Raw genomic sequence first — 9,249 nt, 5'->3', positions numbered from 1 at the left:
GTGCGAAGCCATGTGTCTGGACAGCAGGCACAAGTCTTGCCTCCTGCTAGCTGGGCTAACCGGGCACAATTTATGCCTACAGTCAGTTTTCTATGTATATGTTTGATCATAGTGAATTACCACACCGAAGGTTAATATTGTCTCCAACAGTACTATCTTATGGCAGCGTTAATTAGTTTACTGCGGTCTAATAGCATCACATGTGTAAATGGTGATGCTTTACTCTGCAGCTAATTAGTCTACTCCACAGTTCACCACATGTGTAGATGCAGCCATTAGTTTTGCTTTAGAAGTGGGGAACGGAGAAAAAACCCATATATATAACAGAACTAAGCAGCTGTAAACAGGCTCAGAGTTTTGAAGGAATTCAGCATGTGTCCAAGATGAGTGTGGATCAGGCCCTGACTGAGCGCTGAGCCCTGGCCAGCCTACTCCTTGATGTGCTTGAAAGTCATGGAAGAAATCTGTGTTTGGGACAGCAGACTATCTATGCAGGTAGAGCTGGGAGCTGTTCCTAAGCCCCATCCTAGTGCTTCAGTTTTATAAATCATAAAACCGTACTTCTGCTTCCACTCTTGTGTTATTTTATTATTATTATTATTTTTTCAGCGTTCTAACCTGCAAAGCCCCAAGCAGGGCTAGTCATTTTTTTTCTGATGGAACAGTTTTCTGTAGCAAAATACTGATCCAATGAAATGGAGATGGAAATGCTTCACAGGAATGTAGCAATTTCATCTAAATCTGCAAAGAAAAAAATGGAAACATTCTATTTAGTTTCAATAAAACTGAAGCACTTTTGTTTCCATCATATCATTGCAACAGTCCCAAATGATTTTTTTTTCCAGAATATATTGTGCTGTACTATCCAATACACTATGTTATATTAATATAAAAGTGGAAATACTAAAGGTGAAGCAAATAGTTTGATAGGGTCATTTCTATATGTGAGAATTTCCCATGAAAAAATAATTCAAGGGGGGGAATCACTTGTTTTTGTTTTGATTTGGGATAAAGCTCTGGCTGAATCAAAATTTGGAGTCTTAAACAACTCTAGTTGGGGTCTCATCAGCACTTTCAGAATTAAACCATTTATCCAATAAATAATCAATGCTTTACAAAGATGGTTTAGTAATCAAAAGCAATCCAGTGCAGAGCAAAAAAGGTGGATTTCAGAAGTTTTAACCAGCAGGTTTATTCTGTCATTGGAACAGTAGCCTCAGAGATCAGGAAATGTGGATTAGTCCTCCAGCACAGTCACTGGAACAGCCATTTCAGAGACATCATTTGCGTGCAGTTTGGCAACAGGAGGTTGCATTCAGCCAAGCTTGAACGCATCGAGTTCATTTCCCTTTCATTGTTGAGGCTCTATTAACCATGTTGCAAACCTAGCAATATGATTGCAAGTCTTGAAAAAGCTTGGAAGTATGAAGTAACTGCCCCCCAAAAGCAAAGAGACCACCAGGCAAGTAAACAGAATCTCACTTTTATTATTTCCTTTAAAATCTCAAGATTTTTAGGGGGAATGAGGGGAAGAGGAGACTCATAATTTTTAATACTTGTGATTGTCATTATGTATTAACCAGGGGCTGCATGAACACTTGATATTTGTGAAAATATCTGCAACTCCCAAACATTCCAAAATTTTAGTTTAGCAAACAGTTTTTCAACCCCAGCTAAAGGAGATTATTATAAGAAACCTCTTGGGGTTAACCCACCACTTCTAGATGCCAAAACAGTGTCTCAAGTTTTGAAGAAGAATCTGGAGCAGTCCAGTTGATAACAACAACAGTGTCCATGTTATTAAAACTCTGAAGAAGTTAAACGGCAGGAAAATCTAAGAGTAACAACAGAAATGGTATAGACAACCAAGCACTCAAAAGCACCTGGACCAGATTGCATCCATGGCTTTTGGTTTAACTAGTTTACATCATTGCACCTAGATTAGCACAACATCTCCAGGCAGGTCTAGAAGGAGAAGATGTTGAATGGAGGATGCATCAGGGAATTGTGCTAATCAGGAAAAACAAAAACAGGAACCAGGTAGTTCTCACATTTCCCCCTGCCTTGTTACAGACTGTTCACATCATCCATATCAGTTCAGACCTATGCCCCCTAACTAGGAACCTTATTTCACGTGGTAGTAAAATGGGTGAAAATGAAATAAAGAAGTATCAATTATCAACTACTTATTGGCAAACAGATTATGAAGACTGCCAGATCCACAAAAAAGAAGCCACAGGAAAGTATGGCTAGACAACCAAGAGGTCTTTGATTCAGTCCCACATTCACAAACATGGAAAATGCTGAGAATGTATGCCACTGCATTTTATAACATTTTATATTATATAAATGTATATATTATATAACATTTTATATGATATAAAATTGTAAATTTAGCTATGGCACGTGGAAGACAGATCTCACCATCCATAGCTGCAAACTAACCACTATTTATGGTTGCATTTATGAAATGCAGATGAATCTTCCAAAGGAACTCTTTGTCACCCCATCTTTTTACTATATGACCTTAAACTGCATGCAAACTCAGATTAAGATATCCTGGCCCAGAAAAGACCCTTTTCAAATTATGTCTGTATGCAGTCTGGACAAGACAAAGGTGTCATTGTCACCATCAGCAAAAGCCAACTTGTAAGGGGAGTGCTTTGAGTTCAATACCTGAGGAAGTCATAGACCTTATTAAAGATATGTGGGGAAAGAAAAACCTAAGCAGAACACAAAGATCATTTTAAGAGGTGGGAAACAAATGCACAGAAAAATGGCTGATTGAGAAGGTGGATGAAGTTCCTTTTAAGGGACTAGGCAGACAAGGTTCTTTGGGTAAATCTGATAGTTTTTATTAGACCAACTTAAATAGTTGGAAAACAATTTTTAAGCAAGCTTTTGGGTTCAAAAACCTTTCATCAGGCTAAGGAAGTTTCATTCTGGTGCACAGTTGTTGTATGGTCTCTCCTACGTATTTTCCATCAGGGCATTCGGTGCATTGGATGAGATATATTACATTTCTGGAGGTGCAGCTGTAAGATCCGGGAATGCTGATGGCTTTGTTGTGGGATGTAGTAATTGTGGGGAGGGGGGGAGATGTGTTGGCAGGTTTTGCATTTCTTGTCATGGCATGGTCTGGATCCATTTGGTGCGTTCTGGGCCTGAGGAAGTTTGCTTCTGGTGATGAGGTTAGCGAGGTTCAGTGCTATCTGCACACCAGAATGAACGCACACTGGAAATCTATCAAAGACAGGAATACCCAATTACCTGTGAGGGCACATTTCTCACAAGAAAACCACTTTCTTTCCAATCTCTCAGTCCTGATCCTCAAAGGAAACTTACACTACACTTCCCAGAGACGAGCCTATGAGCTCCTCTTCATCAGCCTCCTGGATACTAAAAATCACGGACTAAATATAGAGATTGGATATATGACGCATTATAACCTGCCTGACATCTGACTCCCCAGGTACTTCTCGACTATTCATCCCACTTCTGTCCCCCCACACCCAGCCTGTCTCTCACCCATTGACTCCTCAATCTATATCTTCACTGACTGCCCATCTTGTACGCAGACCAGCCCAGCCTCTGGCTTCTTTACTATTCACTCTATCCAGGAACAGCACACACCAACTGCAGAGACTTCCTTAGCCTGATGAAGGGTTTTTGAACCCAAAAGCTTGCTTAAAAATTGTTTTCTAACTATTTAAGTTGCTGTAATAAAAGATATCAGATTCACCCAAAGAACTTTGTCTGCCTATGTCCTTAGACCAACACGGCTACAACCTACACCCTTTTAAGGGACTAGAAAGAGCCCACTTAGTGGGCCTAATTACAGTGGCACTTTGGAAACAAGCTGGCTAGGATACCATGTTCTGAAAAGTAGTGAAGCCATAAACAAAGGAAAAAGATGCCACACATGTGGTGAGAATATAATGCCTATTGTCAGCAGTTGTTCAGTGCTGCCTCAAGGATTGTACACTAGGGAAGGCATAACTGAGTAGCCAGTACCATTCACTGTGAAATGCATGGCTAATATCATTACCCCAGGGGTTAGAAGTGATGGGGTCACAAATGTAACTCAGTAACAGAAAATACAAAGTGAAATCCTTTGGGATTTCACCTTGTGATGGAGAAGGCAAGAGGAAGCTAAAGAAACCCAGATATCTTAATGATTTAGAAGGGTTAGACCTGCAAAAAAGACACTATCCTAGACATTGCTTGCCCATGGAAAAAACAGCTGGCAGAAAAGAAACACGAAAACATCACGAGCTATCAACCCCTTAGGTACAGAACAGAATAGGAGAAAGGGCTAAAGTTGTAGCAATGGTACTAGATGCCTTGGGGGCTTGACTAAAGAGCCTGAAGATCAATCTCACCATTTTGGTATTTTCACCAGGATCCAGTGTGTCCCAAAACCTGTTATTTTAATAATATCTCCCATCATGCACCAACACATTTACTTTTAAAGATCTGCTTGATTCTGAGCTCAGCATGAAAAATTGCCAGCTCATAGACAGTGCCACTGGTCTACGATATTGTAATGTAAATTATTAACAAGAAGAATAATCTCACAAACGTTTCAGGCTCAGTTTCCACACAGTTGCTTAAATTTTGCTGAAGAGAATATTTTATGGAATAAATAGTTAAATATTTAACAAAAGCAATTTTCACACAGTATAGTGAATTGTAATATTTGTCACTGAACGCATGCTAATCAGTTTAATAAGTCACATGCTAATTTCTCTACTCTTACTGGATTATTCATGAAATCCAGCAGTGAAAATTATCAATTACTATTGTCAGAATCCAAAGTGTTGTGTGAAATTTGTGTCTTTGGTTTCTGTTAAATTGGTTAAGTTCTAATCCAAACCCATTGACGTCAATGGAAATTTGTTCCCAACATACATGACAAAGCTGTGTCCCTCTAGGAATTGCTCAGCTTTGCTGCACACTGATTGGATTTGCTAAATATTAAGAAATAACTCCTATTAGTGCCCAGAAGAAGCTCTAGGCTACAATGTGGAATACCAAAACATTTCAATCCATGAAAGACTCCACTGGCACCCAGTAGTAAAACCCAGTCCAGTCCCAAGTTGGCCCTGTGCAGATCCTCCATTGGTTTATCAGTATGACCAGGCAGAAAATGAAGGGTTACTCTAGAATATTAACTTGTTAGACTGTTGGTCTGCCCCCGGGCCATCCGGGAGCTTAAATAGCCAACAGTTAATTAAAAATAAACTGACACTTTACTTTAAGGATAGTTTTAATAACCATTTATAAATGTTACATTAAAAATTCATGCACTGTTATCAACTCCTGCTAAGGATTTACAGCACAATGGAGGTGTTATGAATGTTTTATAGGTTCTGTGGAAAACCTCTTCCTGAACAGATATTTTCAGAGGTCTATTTGTCTTTCCTGGGCCGTAGTATAAGTGCTTGAGACAACAGCAGCATGGCAAATGCAAACTGCTTCCCAAGATCTTAGAACCTACATTTAGACCCTCTTCTGCAATGAACAGTTTGTACGTAGGACCACACACTATTTACTGAGTGGTTCTTTGATGTGGCCTCAAATATCTGAAGTGACTCTCTAAATGTGATATGCAGCACCTCATTTCTAATCCACTGGGATAAGTTCAAGAGTTTTATAATACAGCTACCTCCTAGATTGGACATATTATTACACTCTAAAGTAGACAAACTTGCTCACCCATTCACTAGACACCCAACCCATCAAAGGTCAAATATCCTCAATCAGCCTCCTGAAACACACACACAAATAAATTATTGGTATGAGGGACTATCATTGGCACATTTTTTTAACTCTCATTTATAGCAAATAAACCATGACAGCAAAATTCTTTGACTTTGAGTTACAGAGTGCCAACCTGAAAGGGTTGAGAAATACTAGGTTAAATCACTGACCCAGGACTCCTCCATTCTGTATTTCTGGAGCCATAGTTATGCATTCTTTGACCTTAGACAAATTGCTTATCCTTTTGACCCCTTAGTGTCCCCATTTGGCAAAATGGAATAGCAACACTTCCCTGTTTTACATGGTAATTGAAGATGTGGTCCTTAATGTCTGAGGGTGGTTAGATATTACAGTGAAATGCACTTCCAAAAGGCTTATAAATAAATTAAAAGTGTCAATGGTAGTTGCTATCAATTTGGAAATTAGTATCATAGGCAGGCCCCTTTTGTTTTAGCTTTCTGCAAACATTGGGTCGATTGAGTTGTGTTATCTAAGTGCTCCCGGGAATGAAATGTTAAGCTTGCAGGCTCTTATTGACCTATGCTACTTATATTACATTCTTGTGTCCATGCCTAAAGTGCTATATGCTATATGGGATGAGATAGGTAACCTTATTTCTCTTGTTCTATCAAGCACAAAGATCCATGTCAGAGTCCTGGATCAGAGGTGCATGAATGAACCTGGTGATGATCTGACAGCATCCTTTGTAATTGGTACCGTGCCCACACTTGCAGTTAATTTGTATGGATGTGATGACAGAACATGACCTTCCGGCTCTGCAACTAACACTAGTGAAACTGATGGTCGCCTCCCATTTCTTGGGGTGTTGCCTGAAGCCAGGCTTGTGCAACCTAGGAAGGAAAAGATTTCATACTGTGTAAAGGCATTCAGCATCGGGCCAGACTGGACAGGATTGGGAAACTGAAGATACTTAGGCCCTTTTGTGTAGGACTTCATCCACAGAGCTCAACGCACTTCACAATGTAAGTCCATATCATTATCTAATGTTTTCAACTCTTGAAGTATTTTTGAATCATGGAATGTGAGCTGGGGGTCAGTCTAGTGCTAATATGTGAGAGACACGCACACACTTGCCAAACAGCACTCCCACCACATACACACAACTCAGGGCCCTGCAACCCAGAGGAATTGCCACATAGGTTAATCTGGCCCTGCCCGTGTAAATCCCTTATAGATCTAATACTTCATATCCCATGTTCTACTTTCCTACTCCACAAAACAATCTGACAGAAGACGAATCTTAAACCACTTTATATGCCCGTGCAGAAAGCTCCAGACACCCACGTAAATTGAGCTGCTTTGTGGCAAGCAACAGCCACGCACAGAGCAAAGATCTGGCCCTTAGACATGTAGATATGAAACTGCCATAGCCAAAAGGCCTGCTTCTTCTCTCACTTGCCCTGCTGTAAATCAGTGTGACATCAATGGGTACCAGGTTTAACCAGTTCAGAACCATGTGAACAAGAGGAAGCCCCAAGAATGTAGCCTGACTGAGGAGCATGGTTAAAGGCTCTTCTGTACTGTACTGGAGCCTCATCTGTAGCCTTGACAGGGGCAGATATATTCCCTAGCATTTTCAGAAGAGACACAGCCAAGGGCTCTGACAGTGTATCACAAGGGCTTACACTTCCTGAGGTCAGCGAGCAGCTTTTCACCCATTTCAGTAGCCATTGTGTCAGACCCAGAGCAAGCAGCTTTTTCAGTGGCTTCATTTCCATTGCACAGTCCCATCCACCCTTCCTGCATGCTGCTCTCAGAGCCATTCTCATTCAAGGAAATTTCTTCTATTTTCTTTCCAGTGGCAACAGCTTTGTTCTGAAGGAATCATGAGGTTCACTAAATATAGTGAAGGACTGTTTCTGCAAGGACTTCAAAAAGCTTGTTTCATTTGCTTGGTTCCTTTCATCCTTTATTGTCCTTGGTTGTGTTGGACTCCAGCTGCTAACTGGCCTTATCTGCTTAAATTTCTGCCGAGGACTTGGACCCAGCACAGTCAAAATACATTTGTGATACTCACTTTGAGAGATGCCATTTCCCAACACACAAGTCCCCAGAGAAGCTCAACAACACCCCACTACCACCACCATGCACACACAGAGAAATAATCTGTGTATTGCACACCCCTTCCTTAGACTCCCTGTGCTCACTGACTACAAACATATGTGTGAGAGTGTTGTATGTGTATGTACATCCATACCTCTGTACATACATCCATACCCGTGTACACTCCTCCAGTTCTCAGAAATGATTTACACACACATACACTTTGTCTTCTCCTGTGTGTATACACATGGCTACACATGAATGCATAATCCTCACAAAAGATGCACCCAGGCACTTATGCACATGACTACCAACACTTAACAACAAATCTTACATACAAGGCATACTAAAAATCATCTGCTATACACACACAGACATTGCCCCTTTCCCATCACTATAGGCACATGCACAAATATGCATAACTCCCCCAACACTTGCAGACCACGCATCGCATACCCTTTTATAGGAACTCAGAAGTGAACCTTGTGTATAAGGTGAGACAGACAAAACCATGGAATTAGATGTCCAGTCCCCAGATTAATGGGATTTAGATGCCCATATCCCATGGGTCGGTCACTTGATGATCCCAGCTATGCCAAGCACTCACAAGCATCTCCTGTGTATATACACACACATACACCCCCCGCCTCTTTATAGTCACACATATGCAACTATCCACCCACATATCCCCTCCTACGCACACAAGCCTCAATTAAAACCACCTTCCTGACCTCCATATGGTCCCACACATACACTGTATCTCTCTGTCTCTCACACACATATATATGCATACACATACACTCAAAAATACCCCCTTGCATATTCACGATTCACACATTTACACAGACTTCACATCACACATGCACACTACCCCCTAGGTCTGTAAAAAGCCTGTAGTCACATACAGTCCACGCTGCCTGTACACATACCATAGCTCCTTCATTACACCATACACTGGTATAAATGGCAATACAAATTTACACTCGCACTCTCGCTCTCTTCCACACGCACATGCACTGCTACATACAGAGCCCCTACCTGGCCCAATTTCCAGCTTTTATTCCTCACCACAAGAGGATTGTTGCTGCGGTGTTCACTCACCTGAATCTCCCTGCAGCATTTTTAATCTAATCTTCTCTGTAACTGTGAGGTGAGGGTCATTTATAGATATTTTTCATAAAAACAATATTTCAAACAAAATAATACTAAAAAAAATCCTAAGAACTTGTTGGAGAGAAAAAACATTCGTGCACTAAGCTCAGAGGTTTGTCTCCCCCTACTGGCGTCTGCTTGCAAGAAGCACAGAGCTCTCAAGATAAGTTTGTTTCTACAAGATGAGACAAGGCACAGCAAGAACTTTCTACAGTTTTTCTCTCACTTTCTCTGGAGTCACACAAACACCCCCGCCCCCCCCCCCCCCCA

The 9,249-nt window shown here is 40.9% G+C and overlaps 1 long non-coding RNA gene across 2 annotated transcripts in view; it reads right to left on the bottom strand.

The window, feature by feature from the left end:
• Window positions 1-9,249, bottom strand: part of LOC109292882 — a 134,108-nt gene that overhangs the window by 32,902 nt on the left and 91,957 nt on the right. For both annotated transcript variants that reach the window (XR_002096196.1, XR_002096195.1), the window contains exon 3: window positions 619-741. This is a non-coding gene — a long non-coding RNA (uncharacterized LOC109292882). The remainder of the gene's footprint in view (window positions 1-618; window positions 742-9,249) is intronic.

This window comes from Gavialis gangeticus, unplaced genomic scaffold (assembly GCF_001723915.1).
Source record: "Gavialis gangeticus isolate Ggan-Ray unplaced genomic scaffold, GavGan_comp1, whole genome shotgun sequence".
In the NCBI taxonomy this organism is placed as follows: Eukaryota; Metazoa; Chordata; order Crocodylia; family Gavialidae; genus Gavialis; species Gavialis gangeticus.
The sequence above is the reverse complement of the archived record's forward strand: the minus strand, read 5'-3'. Positions and strand labels throughout refer to the sequence as shown.